Source organism: Lissotriton helveticus, chromosome 9, assembly GCF_964261635.1.
Source record: "Lissotriton helveticus chromosome 9, aLisHel1.1, whole genome shotgun sequence".
In the NCBI taxonomy this organism is placed as follows: Eukaryota; Metazoa; Chordata; class Amphibia; order Caudata; family Salamandridae; genus Lissotriton; species Lissotriton helveticus.
In genome coordinates, this window is record NC_136070.1 from 791,890,311 (window position 1) to 791,907,119 (window position 16,809).

General features: G+C 44.5%; 1 long non-coding RNA gene across 1 annotated transcript in view; it reads right to left on the reverse strand.

Annotated features, from left to right (window-relative positions):
• Nucleotides 1–2,092: 2,092 nt before the first annotated feature.
• LOC144781875 (uncharacterized) overlaps nucleotides 2,093–16,809 on the reverse strand; it is a 43,485-nt gene continuing 28,768 nt past the window's right edge. The window contains exons 2-3 of the long non-coding RNA XR_013601079.1: nucleotides 15,888–16,019; nucleotides 2,093–2,450 (exon numbers count right to left, since the gene is read on the reverse strand). This is a non-coding gene — a long non-coding RNA (uncharacterized LOC144781875). The remainder of the gene's footprint in view (nucleotides 2,451–15,887; nucleotides 16,020–16,809) is intronic.

The following is a 16,809-nucleotide window of genomic DNA, read 5'->3' on the forward strand; positions in this document are numbered from 1 at the left end:
ACAAACTGCTTCAATAGATCTAAAGGCTACAGGAGCCCTAAGAGAACATTGTGTCTGAAGGCATAAGTTTGTGTTGATTTTATATCTGCAGGATTTGTTGTAAAGGAATTTGAATTCACCTTATGTGTTGAATTATCAGGCTTTCCGGTGTGAGATTTTGGTTAGGAAGTACAGATCACCTGCAGCCAGTTTGTGTCGCTTAGAAGAGGTCGAATGACTTGTGGGCATGTCTTTGATCCTGCTGCCATAAGGGCATGGGTAAATGCTTCATTGAAAGGCAGTGATATATCAGATGACGCTGGCCCTGGTTGATGAATCTGTCAGTACATTTGTCCTTGTCTCAATGGTGGGTAATTAGAAGTTTAGAACTTCAGCTGCCCTCCAAGCCACCACTGCAGATGAGGCACTTTCTTCCCTTGGTGAGCCAGGTGTTTAGTCAGCTGTTTCAGGATATGCATTTAGCCCCCTAGCATTTTGGAATTATAGGTCTGGTGCTGACTGCCAGCCTTTTGGTATTGTGAATGCTTTAATTGTAATGGTGGTTTATGTCCAACATTATTTTCGAACGAGCTGCCTGGCCCTCACTAATGTAAAAATAAATAATAACATTGGCAAAGCCAACAGGTCTTGTCTTTGGGACCTATTGGCGTTTTCAATGCCTTTTAGGTGATGCTGAGCAGCATGACCAAAAGGAAGCTGGACAAAAGTGGACATATTTTGTACACGCCCACATGTCATTACGGCTACGTGCCTAGAAAGTGAAGCGATTTTTTTAAAATTTTTATTATTTATCGATCGGGGATGATTATTCATATTTTTTCCCCAAATGAAAAAGTAGGGCTAAAACAGTTTTTGAGGGGGTTGGCGAAGGTGTTGGTGCAGTTCACAAATAATCTGTAAATGTCAGATTAAAAAAACCTAACCAAGGGAATGAGGATTCCACTGAATGCGTGAAAAAACAAGACCCCCTGTCCAGAGAAAAGATGATTATTTTCGTGAGTCCCCTCAGTCCCCCAGGGTTGCCCCTAGGTGACATGCTTAATCATTGGGTCATCCCAAACAACTGCTGTTTGGGGCGTGCTGCGACTTGCGTAAATTTGCTGTCTAGTCCCACCCACCCACTCCCCTATGCAAGCTGAAGATTTGTTTATTTTTTTTAAACAAAAAAAAGGACACGAGGGAGTGCAACGAAGGGTGGAAGAAGCACATGAGTGCAGGCAGAGGGAGAGAGGTTGGTTTGATATAAGCACATGGGAGAGCTTTTAACATGGGGGAAACAACAAAGCAGGTATTTGACAGGGAGTTAAGAACAACAGAAGGGAGAGAGCACGAAAACAAATGTACTCATTGACTGCTTAAGCAAATAGAAAAAAAAAGTACTTCCCTAAAAGTGAGCAGCAAAAGGATAGAAGGCAGCCGTTCAGATAAAGTGTATGTCTAGGGTGAGGGACAAAAACAAGATGGGCAAGGAAAGCCATCTAGTATGAAAAGAGCAAATGAAAACTGACAAAGCCAACTCGTGGTAAGTAATGCGTGGGCTGTAAGCCCCTGTAAATTCTTCGTAAGCCCCCAAGTTTGTTTTTTTGGCAACCAGACAGCTTGTGCTGTCCGATAGGCTTAGCCTAAAAAAAATTGCTAAAACACATATCATTTTTTGGGGATTCAAGGACATTTTCTTGAAACCGAAACAAATGCAGAAAAGTGGTGTCCTGTCCTTGCAGAGTACAACAACCGGAAGCACACATCCAGGCTTCTGGCACCTCCCCATGGAGAGGGAAAAATAGATTGGGGAGAATGATTTGCACGGCCAGTTTCTCAACTATTCGGAATCCCCTCCTCTTCCTCAAACCTAAGCCTTTCTTGTGATCTTACTTCGACTAACCGAACCCCTCAATATCTGTGCGCTTATCATAGCACGAATCTGCCCATTCCGCTCAACACATTATTGACAACAGAGGAGTAACTCTTCTCACACTTGTATTAAAGAGGGTCTGGGGGAATGCAATCATTGAAAACACAGCCGTTGCAAGTAAAATATTCTGCCCAATGTGCTGTGCTGCACACAATCAGGCGCAGGCTATAACGAAATGGATACATTTTACATTATTTATTTGTTTTTTTTCTGCTCGCATTACAACTGGAAATAGTTTATACAATTAAAGACGTGACTGGTTTTGCCCAAACTTTTCCCGGGCGAGACAGATTTCTGATAGCGGGCAGTGCATGAAACAAAGGCGAACGCTTTGGTTCTGGACAGTGAGACCGCGTAGATAAATGAAGTGGTGGCATAGCGCTCCTTGCTGCTCTGTCCATACCGGGGCGTGTTAAGTGGAAGCCTGTATCTTGGCAGCAAACAGGACGACGTTCTGTTCCACGACTTTGTTCAGTTCTTGCGGAGTAGCTCGGGGATGCTTCGAGACGTAATCAGCAATTGATGCAATGCATTCCTTCTATAAGACAAAAAAACACATTTTACTGGGCAATTCATGTACACTGACCAAGGTAATGCGAAGCAAAGTGTCCCTGCGTAAGATCGGTAGGCTAACCATTCCCTTCTATGCCTCTTCTGGAACTTGGGAGCGAGGCATAGAAACATACCCATATATTCGATGTGAGGACGATTTACTACTATTCGAACTCCAGTCCCCAAATATCTGTGAAAATCGCATTTTTCCAGAGCCTTGCAGTGAACTCGGCATTTATAAGTATGTGAAACTTGGCTGCGGGGCAGAGACAGATGGAGGCTTCAATAGGCTCACCGGTGCTCCATTGAGCCACGGCAAGCAACTACAATCACAAACTGCCACAAAGGGCACCACATTACAACAAAGTATTCCCAAAAATATAATTGTTCGAGGAAAAGAGCGTCAGAATCAGGCCCGGCTCCAGGAATTTTTAATTGGGTGGGCCAAGGACGCATTTGGGTGGGCCACTGTGGGCCCGATTTGTCGCATATATGTCTAGGCAGGCCTGCTTCAGGGCCCTCCTTTACCTCTTCTTAGTCTTACAAGGCCCAGTAAAACTCACTCTTTTCCAAATCTCTTTTTAATGTTATCACTCAAAAAAAGTGTTTTTTCTATGTAATGTTCCTTTGATGGGAAGAGGAGGTTTCTGAGGTGGGAGTATCAGGCAAGTGACACTTCTCGGGCTCCCTCTGTGTGAGCCTTCAGGGAGAATCCCTCTTCATTACTACCTCCACGGACTCTTCAACGCACTCCCTTACAAGCTTGATTAGCCACTATTCCTCTCCAGTGCACCTTATCTCACAGATGACCTTGGGCCCCGCCCCATGTCAGGCACCATCTCCCGGTAAAAACATTAGTAAAATCACCTTCATACTTAAAACATTGAATAGAGCAATAAATATAATTAGCACGCACTTTAAAGTATGTTCCACAGTGGCCCTTATGGCCCGACTGCTAATTAAATAAACAAAAACAGAAAGGCCATGACAGGGCCGGCTTCAGCGCTGATGCAAAAGTCTTTTTTGGCGCTGCACCAAAAACCTCTTTTTCCATAAATACCTTTACTACCACCTTCCAACAGTGTACCTCATCCATCCATGCCCCCCCTATTGACCTCTTCCTCGGATTCCCTCACTGCCACACGCCACAAGTGCCCCTCATCTCCCCATAGCCCCTCCCCTTTATGACCTCCTCGGATTCCCTCACTGCCACCCTCCCCCAGTGCCCCTCGTCTCTCTGTAGCCCCTCCCCCTCATGACCTCCTCATCAGACTCCCTCAATACCACCATCCACCGGTGCCCCTCATCTCTCCCTAGCTCCCCCTCCACCCCATGACCTCCTCTTCGGATTCCCTCACTGCCACCCTCATCTCTCTGTAGCCCATCCCCCTCATGACCTCCTCCTTAGACTCCCTCACTACCACCCTCTACCAGTGCCCCTCATCTCTCCCTAGCTTCCCCCTCCACCCCATGACCTCTTCCTCGGATTCCCTCACTGTCATCCTCCAACAGTGCCCCTCATCGCTCCATAGCCCCTCCCACTACCTCCTCCTCGGATTCCCTCACTGGCACCCTCCACCAACGCCCCTCATGTTTACGTATCCCCTCTCTCATATGCATTTAATTTGTTGTATAACGCTGCTCATATCAATGTAGTGTGTGTCAGTACTTTACACCACACACACACTTACAGAGACAATGAATCATGCAAGTATGTAAATCAGTCTACAGGGAATGTCACATAAGCCAATGAGGATTACAAGGTGTAGGAATCATAAGTCATCCATTCTGGTGGGTAGTATATTTTAAGAGGGTTTGGTCTGGGGAAACACAACCTTAGGATTTAAAGAGTATTCCATGGGGGGTCAGCTTTACTGATAAAAATGTATATCTGCCCAAACATACTCATTTTAGCAACATTAGAATAATGAAAAGACTAGGGAAGTTCTAACTATATCACAAAACAAAAAAAGCGAAGTTCTAATTATACCATTCATGTTTGTTTGCAGCTCTTTGGTGGCAGTTCATTGTTCACTGCCTTTTGTTAGGATTGTAACTTCTGAAGTAACACAAGGATCTCTGTGACAAAGGCAGTAACCCACTGAGCTACCCACATAAAATACAGTGCGTCTGCATTTAAAAAATACTAACAGACAAACGATTGCTCTAAAGCAGGATCATTAATCACCAACTTTATCTGGGCATTGCCATTTTGTATTGTTTTATTGTTGACCAGCATCGGCTATGATGAAATGATAAAAACTGTTTAAATGAAGCACATACAAGTATGTGTCCTGCTGGGCCTGTGCAGATTTTAAAAATAAATTTTTTTTGTAACACATTCTCTTACCTACTCCATTAGTCATACTTTGTGTCACAGCCTTATGTGATAAGCAGCTGCTGGGGTCAGGGGGTGACTAGGAATAAACAGACCACTTTTCCCCTGCGCAGCATAGAAAAAGAAATATCAAAGCAGCAGGACAGGAGGCAAAGGTTACCAAAGGTTACCGTTGTCAAAGAAAGGATTTGTCCCCTTTCACCATGCAGAGATGAAGGGGTGAAAAAGTAAACAAAGCCTAGTTAACGGTCTTTTAAAGACTTGTTAAGTACTTTGGTGCGGCTGCGATAATCTTAAACTGTCTGTGTGTGTGTGTGCGCGCGCCCGGGAAGCTGTCTCCCCGGGCTGACACACACGACCTGTGCGTTGCACGCCTGCCTTCAAGCCCTCACTGCGAGGGCCAAGGCTCCTGTTTGGGTGGGCCAGGCTCATCTTTGGGTGGGCCGGGCCCACCCGGCCCACCCGCTAGAACCGGGCCTGGTCAGAATACAATCAGAAGCTCTGCACAATAGAGGCTCGATAAACTAAATTAAACACAGCTGGTGTGCAATCAAAGGCACTCATTTATACGGATATTCATAACCGAGCAAGCGCCACTGCGCCTCTCTTCAATGCATCCCTGCCCTCCAGTCTATTTGCTCTCCTATTAGGAATACTTGTCTGTCCGAGACTTTACTGAATTCGGGTACCGCTGCTGTTGGAAGAGGGTACTATCATCATACATACATTTACCACTTTTTGTCTGAAGAGGAGTAATTCCCTTAGTTTAGAGCCAGCCTTCTGCTGGAGTATGCTGGCTTTCTCTACTGTATGCAGTGGCGTAGCAAGGACCCCACTGAGTGTATGTGTACTTCCGAAGTATCCACTTCATCTCACTACCCTTACCCTGCGCTCTTATAACCCACCCACCCCCCTCCCGTTAGCTACTTTGACCTGTTCTATGGAAGGCGCTCAGTAACCACCTGAAACCCTCCGCCTCCCTTCGCAGTCCAGCCAAGTATCACGCATTCCAGTGTGGTACTCCGCATTACCGCACTGAAATGCATTGTCACACATATGCATAGTCTCTGACTTTAAGCTGTGACACTCACCGAAGTGCTGCCCAACTGGTAAGTGTGGCAGGGCTGCAGTGCACAGCCCCTGAGTGTGCGCGCGCTGCTCCAGGCTTGGGCTAAGGCTACGGCTGCTGGCAGGCTCACAATCCCTGCTTAGTGCTACATTTGTATCATTCTTGTGATGCCTTGCGGCGCGGCGCCTGACATCATCGGGGCTCAGTCAGGTTATGTTAATGCTGGCGCTGCGAGGGACGTCACATCCTGCTGCGGGAGCAAGGCGTTTCAACTGTTATAGAACTGAAGGCGGCTTGCAGCTACTGGTATGCGGGCAGTGGTGAATATTTAGTCCTGGCTGTTAATTACTCCCCCCGCCAAATGCAATTGGAGAGGAGGCAGTGATGACCAGGGTTGCAGATATCACCAGGACATTCTGTCATTGGACGGCTCCGCTCAGCACTCTCCCTGAAGAGCCTGGACGGACAACTTTCACTTGAGGCGGGCCAGGGCGACAGATCCGAATTGGTGCGGCCCGCGGTGGCTCAAGGCCTGAGCCTGCCTTGCACACACTGGGTATGAATGGCCTGCAGTTAATGGAGCGCCACCATCCTCCGGCCCAACTAAGTACCAGCCTGCATTTTAAAATGACACAATTGCAAATGGCTGCCTGCGCGTGATCAGGCAGTATGCTGTGCCTCTCGGTGTTCGTTCCTCTTAGCGTAGGTGACAGTGAGTTGCTAAGAAATAGGCCGTTTGGTTTACTGACTAACGATAAAGGTGGTTTATAGTTTGACATTGGAGTCCCCGATAATAATACCTTCTCTTTTTTTATCTACTACTTCATACCTTTGTGAGCCTCAATTCTACCTCGTGAGGAGGAAAGTACGTAAGGGAGGCCTGACCCGGTGATGTTTGCGAGCGCCTTCTCTCATTGAGCCATTTTACCACGCTGAAACCGGATCCCCGAGTATACAGATTATGATTTACAAACAAAATGTCTAAGTTACAGCTTGAAGGTCCAGATGCAGCTGGTGGGGAAAGTGTGGGAAGGAGTAATCATCACCCCAGGTCTCACAGGGGTGAGGGGCAAGAAGACCAAGCTGGAGAAAAGTATTTTTTTTTAACTGAGAGAAGATAGCATTTCTACACTAATAATAAGTTGTTTTTTGTCATAAGTTGTAGCTTAGTGAGCAGTTGTGCAATACCAAGCTACAACTTATAACAAAAACAGCTTATAATTAATCACATAGGCGAAACCAATGTATTATTAATGCTTGTTAGGATATGGATGCACAACTAAATTCCACAAGGGAAGAGGGTCCAAGGGAACATATTTACCGACCTATATCAGATTCAAGCCCCAAACCTAATTATTACACAAACACGGGGAATCTCATGGTCAAGAGGAAAAAGCAGAAAAAGGATAAAAGAGGAGATGCAACCACCAATATAGTGCTTTTCTGACAAGCAGTGTTAAATCCAATATAGTATATTCTAGTACATAACCTATTTCACAACCTGGGAAGTGGCTGTTGGATTTCCATCAACTGCCCTTCATGGCCAGTGTCATCATCTGGAATTCCAGCTTCTCTTATCACAGCACCCCATTCAGACAGGAGGTGACTGTGATCAAAGCATATCTTACAGAAAGCCAGAAACCACTAGGTTAATAGTATGTACCAGAAAGCCTACAGTCCTAAGTACCACAGCCAGGAAAAGTGCAGTGCAAAATTAGTGAAAATATAAAAAGGATATGGCGGCAAACAGTTAATTTTATTAGAGTTTGCTTCCAAACCTATTAAAAAAATGCAGGAGCGGCTGTCAACAAATATGCCACTGATGTTGGTCAACTAGTTTCAGCCAACTTGGGCAATTAGCCCTGGCTTTCTTCAGGACCGTCTCAAATGTTAAGCTACTGCAATTGGTGACAATAAAATCAAAAGTCGTACACAGTGTGAACATACAAAATACCTCCATACAGGAAGGGTGAGTTCCACTCCTAAAAGGGAGAATAACACAGTGAAAACCATAATTTAGTAATAAACAATACACACAGCAAGTTGCATTCTTCTATCCTCTTCTACAAATCCTAGGACAGTTACACTCACCTGTCCCATATGAGGTATTGGCCTCACCTCACCTGGTGCAAACTCAGGTTTTAGGAGACCCTGCCCTATGAAGAAAAACAGTGAAAACTTCTTTCATTAGGGGTCTCTACATCCACAAAAGCTGAACATGAAATTTAGCCAGAGCTCAAGGACTTTATGCCCAATGGTTACTTTCCTATTCAAGCTTCATCCAAGTGCCCTCTAGTGGCATCCAGAGGTCTACGGAAGTATTATTAAAAGTAGAAGAAATCACAATGCCCAAGTCCTCCGGATATATCAGGGTCTACCAGAGAACCCCTGCTACCTCTTAGTACAGTAGGACTAGTTATGTAGGAAACTAATGCTCTGTTACACGCTAATAATAGCCAAAAAGGGGCGGTCTATACTTGTGCAAATGCACACATGCTTCATTAAATGCTCATAATGATCTCCTAACTATCAGGAGAACAATGAGAGAATACAAAACCCTCTCCTTAGCTGCATGTTGTATATCGAGCAGCGCATGGCTATTCCTATTACCCAGTCGATAGTTAAAAAGACACTTTGGGTGTTAGGAGTGAGCCTACATGGCAATGCCGAGGCCACGCAAATTAAGTCTAAAACTACAGAATACTCAGCAATGAGGTCATTCTGTTCTCTTTTGGCTATGCGCATGACCCAGATGTGGGGCGGAGCCAGGGTCACCTGACACGGAAGTGTGAGAGGACGCCACGTTGTTAAGACGGCTCGCCGCGGGACCTCCGTACCTCCCACGTACTCGGGACGGGACCGAGGCACCGACGGAGAGGTAAGTGCTCTCTGTATTCGCTCTAGGTCGGTTTTTTGGTTATCAAGGACGTTCGGTGTTAGACGCCAAAAACGCTCATCTGTAATAGGAGAGTGTATCTTTTACTATCAGTTCTGGCACTAGGAGCGTTTCTGGTTCCTGTTTGTGTTCTGCAGAGGATGTGAGCTGTATGGGGCCTTGGTTATTGCCATGTAGGCTCACTCTTAACACCAAAAGTGTATTTTTAACTATCGACTGGGTAATAAGAATGTTCTGCTTTTGCGGATGTAGAGACCCCTAATGAAAGCAGTTTTCACTGTTTTTCTTCATAGGGCGGGGTCTCCTAAAACCTGAGTTTGCACCAGGTGAGGTCAATACCTCATATGGGACAGGTGAGTGTAACTGTCCTAGGATTTGTAGAAGAGGATAGAAGAATGCAACTTGCTGTGTGTATTGTTTTCTGTTTATTACTAAATTATGGTTTTCACTGTGTTATTCTCCCTTTTAGGAGTGGAACTCACCCTTCCTGTATGGAGGTATGTTCACACGGTGTACGACTTTTGATTTTATTGTCACCATTTACAGTAGCTTAACATTTGAGACGGTCCTGAAGAAAGCCAGGGCTAATTGCCCAAGTTGGCTGAAACTAGTTGACCAACATCAGCGGCATATTTGTTGACAGCCGCTCCTGCATTTTTTAATAGGTTTGGAAGCAAGCTCTAATAAAATTAACTGTTTGCCACCATATCCTTTTTATATTTTCACTAATTTTGCACTGCACTTTTCCTGGCCGTAGGCTTTCTGGTACATACTATTAACCTAGTGGTTTCTGGCTTTCTGTAAGATATGCTTTGATCACAGAGTCACCTCATGTCTGAATGGGGTGCTGTGATAAGGGAAGCTGGAATTCCAGATGATGACACTGGCCACGAAGGGCAGTTGATGGAAATCAAACAGCCACTTCCCAGATTGTGAAATAGGTTATGTACTAGAAGATACTATATTGGATTTAACACTGCTTGTCAGAAAAGCACTATATTGGTGGTTGCATCTCCTCTTTTATCCTTTTTACTGCTTTTTCCTCTTGACCATCAGATTCCCTGTGTTTGTGTAAGGATATCGATGCACACTTGTTTTTGATAAATTGTTTGTCACACTAATTTATGTGCTGCACACACGTAGCTGGTTCATTCGTCATGATGTCAAACACCAGATATGAATGGTTAGGAGTATGATTTTGTGCAGGACTGAGAGGTGGCGCTACTAGTCAAGTCACATTACTAATAAAAGTGTGTGAAAAGAAAAAGGAAACTAATGTGATGGGTCTTGCAAGGTTGGCACACACACTCATCCATCCTGCAGTGTCCTTAGTTCCCAGGTGCTATGCAGCAGTTTAAGATCTTTTAACAGTTTTTCGTTGCTCAAATGAGTGTAATTTCTTATATTTCCCCCTTCCTCATTGCCTGATTTTGATCTCGAGAAACTGCCACTCATAGTCGTTGAATGTCACTCATAATTACACTGAATTTATGGAAATGTCACACATAAGCAATCTGAAACCTTGGCAGCTATGCCTTCCTGTCATGTAACAGAGCGCCTGAGAACCCACTCACTGCCAGTCCCGTCTTACTGCACATGCCTCACTTTGAGTGTCTATGCAGGGCCCGGCCTTAACTTTCTACTAGTCACCAGGCAGATCTATCAGGAGCGTTGGTAGGCATCTGGTTGGGGCCAGGAGCTTGCACCATTGCATGGCCTCGCATAGTTTTTCGGAGCGAAGAATCAGTTTGCATTAAGGAAGACTTACGGGGGGGGGGGCACTGCTACATCCACTAAGACTAAATCAGTCAGGCTGATTCGGATGGAGTAGCTACGGACTACTCACCTTAGAATACCTCCCTGGTGCCAGAAAGAATCACTAAATCTTATTGGCATTTTATTGGCATGCGGCAGCACTGCCAATGAAAAGATTCCCAGCTTCAGTCTTGCGCCTGGTGATGAATCTATGGCTAGACAGAGGACCCACTAGAAAGAGCATTACTGAAGAGAAGTCATTTGTAATAATAAAAACGTGTTCAAACAGGAGAGCAATGCTTCAAAATGCGCCGGATCTGCGTCAAAGCGACCTGACTGTCCACCCCAATTGACGAACCTGTCCCCAAGACAAGGAGGAGTTATACTTCTCTTTTAGCCCCTCAATTGAGGAACGTGAATCCATGATTGTAGACTCGCAGTAAAAAAAAAAAATTTTTTAATAAAACAAATTACAAAAGGCCTGTCTTGCTGTAAAATGACTTCTTGAAAATTGATTGATGCACCTAACTGCAGGGCAGAGAGGGCAATGAAAAATGTGACCTTTTCTCTTTCTCCACTGGTAACAGCTTTTAAGTGCTTCAGTAGTCTGGACAGACAATTACCACACACTTCACAGTAATTTGCTCTTGGTCTAGAGAGTTCTGAACGATGGGGGAAAAACCTGACCTTAACCACATTTCATTCTCTTTAAATATGTAATTAACAGTATGCCAATTGCACTTGATCTGCATGCCACTATTCAACCACTATATTCCATCAACTCTTCTTAAAGCAACCACCTAGATGGCAATTCTTCTGCGTCACACTTTAAAGCTTCGAACAGCACTTCTGTTAGAAAGGCTACTTCACCTCAAATACACAATATGGAATTTTAAGTGTCTGAATTACTATTTTCTACTCCCTCTCTTCCAGACTGTACATGTTAGGGCAGAGGTCTTGAAACGTTTTTACTCTGAGCCCCCCCCCCCCCCCCACAAGGCCCCCCCAAAGCAACATTTTTTTGAGGTCGGCCCCCTTCTAAAACTTTATGGCAAGGATTCAGGGAGCGGGAGGGACATGGCTGCGTGCAGGGAGCAGGGCTTATGAGATGATTTCAGGAATACTTTTTCTATAGCTTATGAACTGCACCAAATATGAGACTTATAAAACAGCAAATGCATCATCCAAAAGCAGATATCCCAAACAAATTGCTCCCCATAATTGGGGTGTTGTGAGCCCCTCACACTCTTTGACCCCAATGCAACTGTACCTGCTGCACTAATGATAACTGCAGTCCTGAGTAGCAGGCTATTTCCTCTGCCTCTTTAACCTCTTCCCCACCATGATGCATCATCACCTCAGTCCTAATGCTTGAAAGGACAATAAGCTCCGATTCCCCCTTTTTAAAAAAAAAAAAAAGGTACATAGTCATAAGTGTGATGCAGTGGGCCCCCCATATCCCTGGGCCCCAGTCCTGCTGCATCTGCTCCTTTATGATAACCAGCAGTGGCCACTTACACACTTGGCAGTAGTGCCAGCTTCACTAATGAATGGTCCTTTTAAAAAAAAAAAACACTTATATTGTCCACTTCTTTGGGGTATCTCTCTGAAGAAGCGGTCTCTGGCCATTTGTAAACATAAAAATGAGTCCGCTTACAGTGCTCCCTATTCTGGGCCTTCTCTTTGACAAGGTCTATGCATCTCGCTTCTTTCCTCCGTCTCCTAGACTATTACTGTGAGGCCTCAAGGATCGAGAGGATTAGGGCGCTGCATCTGAATGCAACCCTACAGGCTTTCTACCTGCCACCCCATGGACTCAGCTTTCACAAACAAACAGCCCCAGAATGGTTAATACTGACTTTGAGATGCTTCTGCCTGAAATCAAAGTGTGTGGTGGTAGTGCAGAAAGTTAAAAAATAAACTATGGAATTAGGAGTTTCTCAGAGGTAGCGTTTTCCTCATAATATTCAGTTTACTGCATTTGCTACATAATCTGCGGATTGCAACAAAAAAAACTTGATTCTAGCTCAAACGGAACAAAAGTTTCTTGAAGGGTGACAAAGTGTTCCGGAGCAGTGGAAGGCCCTTTGCAAAGATTGACTGGTAATCTTGTAGTTGCTTACTGCTGTATTTGAGTGCTACATTGGTACTAATGAGGTGAAATGTTTCCCCTGACAGCGTTACCGTGAGTTAAAATGACAAAATAATGAAGTAATGCTAACCACAAAATGTGGCGCATTGTGCTGCATAATTTACCTTTTTTTTGCTGCATAATTTAGTCAAACCTGCTGCATAATGTTGTCCTTGTCTGCAGAATAATTCCAGTGGATCTGCTTAAAGCTTTATGGTGGCAAAGATCTATTCTTTTTAAGATGTAATGTAAAGGAGTTATTAGCTGGGATCTGGTATAGGGGAGACACGTACAAAAATGTCTGCATTAGATACAGTTTGATTACTTATTACTAAAAAATATTTTTTGTAAGAACTTGTTTTATCTCAATCAAGGCATCATATTGCAGCAGCCTAGCTTAGAGTATGTAAATACTGTTTTAAAATAATGACTTACATATTCACAGTGCTTTCTGCCACAGGCTGGGACCTCATAGCACTATAAACAGAGCCATTGGAATTATGCGCAGGAGAAGGCCAAATTATGCAGCATGGTTGACCAAATTCTGCAGCAACCAAAAGCGAATTATGCTTGATATTTTGCTATAGCATTACTGCACTATTTTGCTATTTTTACACTTGTTAACATTGTCCTGCCTTTATTTCCCCTCATAAGTACCATATTAACACCCACATATAGCAATAAGCAACAGAAAGGTGACCAGTTAACCTTTAGAAAGGGCCTTACACTGTGAGGTAACATGTGTTGCTGCATTTTTTAATCTGCAAATTATGCAGAAGACAATGGATTATGTAGCAAATGCGGTAAACCGTAACTGTGCGCTTCACCAGACGCGCACTCCCAACACATGTTCTGGAGTTGCCCAGTTTTACAGCAATACTGGTAGACCATACTCGACTCTACTTGCACATTCACGGACCTCGCAGAGCTACACTCATGGGAAGCGGTTGCTCTGGGACTATTTCGTAGGCCAAAAACGCACAAAGTACAGGTCCGCTTTGTCGCTCTATCCCTGCTTTTAGCCAAAAGAAACATCGCCATGCACTGACGAGCGGCATCGGGACCCTCGTTAGAGGCATGGGTAGGAGCGGTACAGAAATGGGCGAAAGTGGAGGAGGAAACCCTGAGGGAGGAGAAAGTAAGGGGCCAGCGCAAGCATTCCATATCGTTGGAGTGGACCATGTTGTCCCACCAGTTTAAACAGACCCACACGCACACTACCCCTGGCGCCTCCCAAAGTGATCCTGCGGCCCCGGAAGCGCCAGCACCACAATAGGGCTCACACGCTGTAATCTTCACCCCGCCCCCAAATTGGCTGCAATAGTCTGGGCACACTGGTGCACGCTGTTCCTCCAGTAGTGTCGGATGGCACTTTCTATTGGATGGCCCCTGTAAACACTGTGACACTCCCCTAACAGACTGTAGCTGATGCGATCCGGACATCCCCCACAATTTCACTCCCCTGCCTCTGTCTCCGTTCCCCCCCCCTTCCCGCACAAGGTCCTCAGTTTATCTCCCCCAGTTCCCCCTCGAACTCACATTGCAGTAACGTCAGATGGACTCATACCCCTAATGTTCCTGTCATACGAAAGTAGCTTGTCTTCTAATTGCATATTTGTACCTCGGCGTATCATAATGTAATGTGAGTACATTTGGAAAATGTTAATAAAAATATATATTTTTTTTAAAAACATAACTGTGCTCTGAGTGCATGGTGAGCGTGAAAGTGAAGGGTAAGAATAAGGAGAAAGTTGTCTGAATGCAGGGCGAATTCCCAGACACTTGAAGTTAATCAGCGTGTTATTGACGGGCGTAGGGTTTTCAATATAAGTTAAACTATTGCTATTATGGAATTAATCAGGGAATCAAGGGTGAAGGAAAAAGTAATGTGCTGATCCTGCAACAAACTTCCAGTATTATGATTAGGGTTGCCAGCTCATTATTTTGATGTTGCAGACGGTACAAAAATAAACAGTCACCTAAAGCCCTATTTTCAGCACTTATCTTTGCGTACTTCGAAAAGCAAATATAAAGCTCTTTTAAATGTGTGCTAGGGCTGCCTGAATGTTTCATGACTGAAAAAAATAGGGACAGACAAAAAGTCAAATTACAAATGAATACATACTTTTTTATTTAAGACCCTATTTAGTGTCAAAGCAGGGTCTTGGCAGGCTCTTTAAACATACATGGCTGGCATTTTTAATATTGGCAACCCTTTTTTATATCCCTTTTCATGAAATGCATTTTCACACTACAGCAGTAAATTTAAAATACATATGTAAGGAATAGGCAGAGTCGGGCCCATGGGGTACTGGAAAAGAAAAAGAAACTAAGCCTCGGTAATCAGTTTCCAAAGGTATGCAAATGGTCTTTAAAAACCTGTGAAAAACTCGGGAGTGCTAGAGTCCTAATAAGACTCCAGACACTGCCCAGTCGAGCCCCCAGCTGGACACTCACTGGCCTCTGGCCCCACGGCACTCTGAGGGCTTCGGAGTAAATGAAGATAGCCTGGAAATGCAGCAAATAAACATTGCTGCACTTACAAGCGTCTCCACAGGTTGAAGACCTGTGTGTTAGGGTCTCACTGCATAAGGTTTCTTTGGGAAATTTCCACCCTCATGCGGTAATTTGTTTAGTGAAGATGTTATTCCTCTCACCTGAGTATTTCATTTGTAAAATAAGTGCATGGACCCAATGTTTTTCTCAGAAGCCCACAATGCCTAATATTGATTCCACCTGACTGCCTTTTACTTCCACCACCCAACGCTTCCTACCTCTTTATCTTACTTTGGTAGGTTATTTTCTCAAGTGTCACTTTGTCACTGTTTCCCATATTGCTCTTTATTGACCTTTCTACTTATTCTGTCCACCTCTCTTGCTCTGGGTCAAAGTCTCTTAGGCTTTTCCATCTGATCTGCCTGAAAACTGTGATTTGGGGTCAACAACACATTCTATATAATCAACCAAGGGTCCCCTTTATCTCCAGTTAAAAGTGGTCAGAGATTTTCCTAAAATACCCCAAGTAGGAGTCTTGAAATTCCAGTGTGATTGAGCTATCTAGTGGTGAGGGATTCAGGCGCCTACCACCACTTGCTGGGTTTGTTGAAGTAAGCATCGCAGAGCAGAAGCCAGGACTATCAACGCCCATCTTTGCTCAATAAGGCAGAAAGCAGACTGGCGAAAAGAATAAGAATGCTTGTTTTTCCTTTTTTGAAGGAAAAAAAAAAGTTTCACCTTGCATTTGTCTATTTCATCTTGACCAGTCAGGCGGTTCAGGATTTCATGTGCCACCTGCAGACCAGTTACAGCTTGAAGTATCTCTTTACTTTGCACACTGCCATCGTGCAGCCAGTTCAAAAATGCCACCTGTAGAAGGAAGACGAAGGTACCAATAAATGTATTATTTGGGTTTCCCACAGATCAATTGTGCTTGACTTTTTTCCCCTCCCCTGTCAAAAAATCAAGACTACATGGCATTTCACATCCACGAATCTGACAGATTTCTGAAAACTAGGTTCATTCCCCAAAAGAGCACACCTTCCTTTACACTGGGACATTCTCAACCCCCCCCCTCCCCCCCGGAGGTTCCGCTCCACTTTCAGGTCTCACCTTACAACTTGACTCGCCTTGCCTCCCAGGTGGAGCACAACTCACACACCAAAGAGTTTCCTCTGGACTCACAGTTTGGTCCACTTCCTTCAAAGGCAAACATTCTATATCCTAAGTTTACATGAGGACACGCTTGCTTTATTGCTCACAGGAAAGATGCACGCCTCACCTCCCAGACTGCCCTCATCTATCATGGGAAGGGCAGGTGCTCAATATCAGTTTGCAGCTTGTTCTCTGCCTCAAGTCATAAGAAGCTGCCTGAACTCACTGATAAAATTCACCTAATCTCAGTGGTAGTTCTGATTTTGTGGGGAATCCTTCAGTTGTCCACACGACCCTCCTGATCTTAAAGACTAATTCACTGAATGCTGCAGTTTCATCCACAGTAAATCCTTGAAGAAGCTGATATCTCGATTTTCCAAGGTCTTTCTAGTAGAGCATTGGCTATCAATCAATGTTGAATCAGTCAAAAGCTGGCCTTACTGCCATGTTGGTTTCAAGCGGCTCTTTATTGAATGATGTCACAGTAGGTCTCAAAACCCAAGCA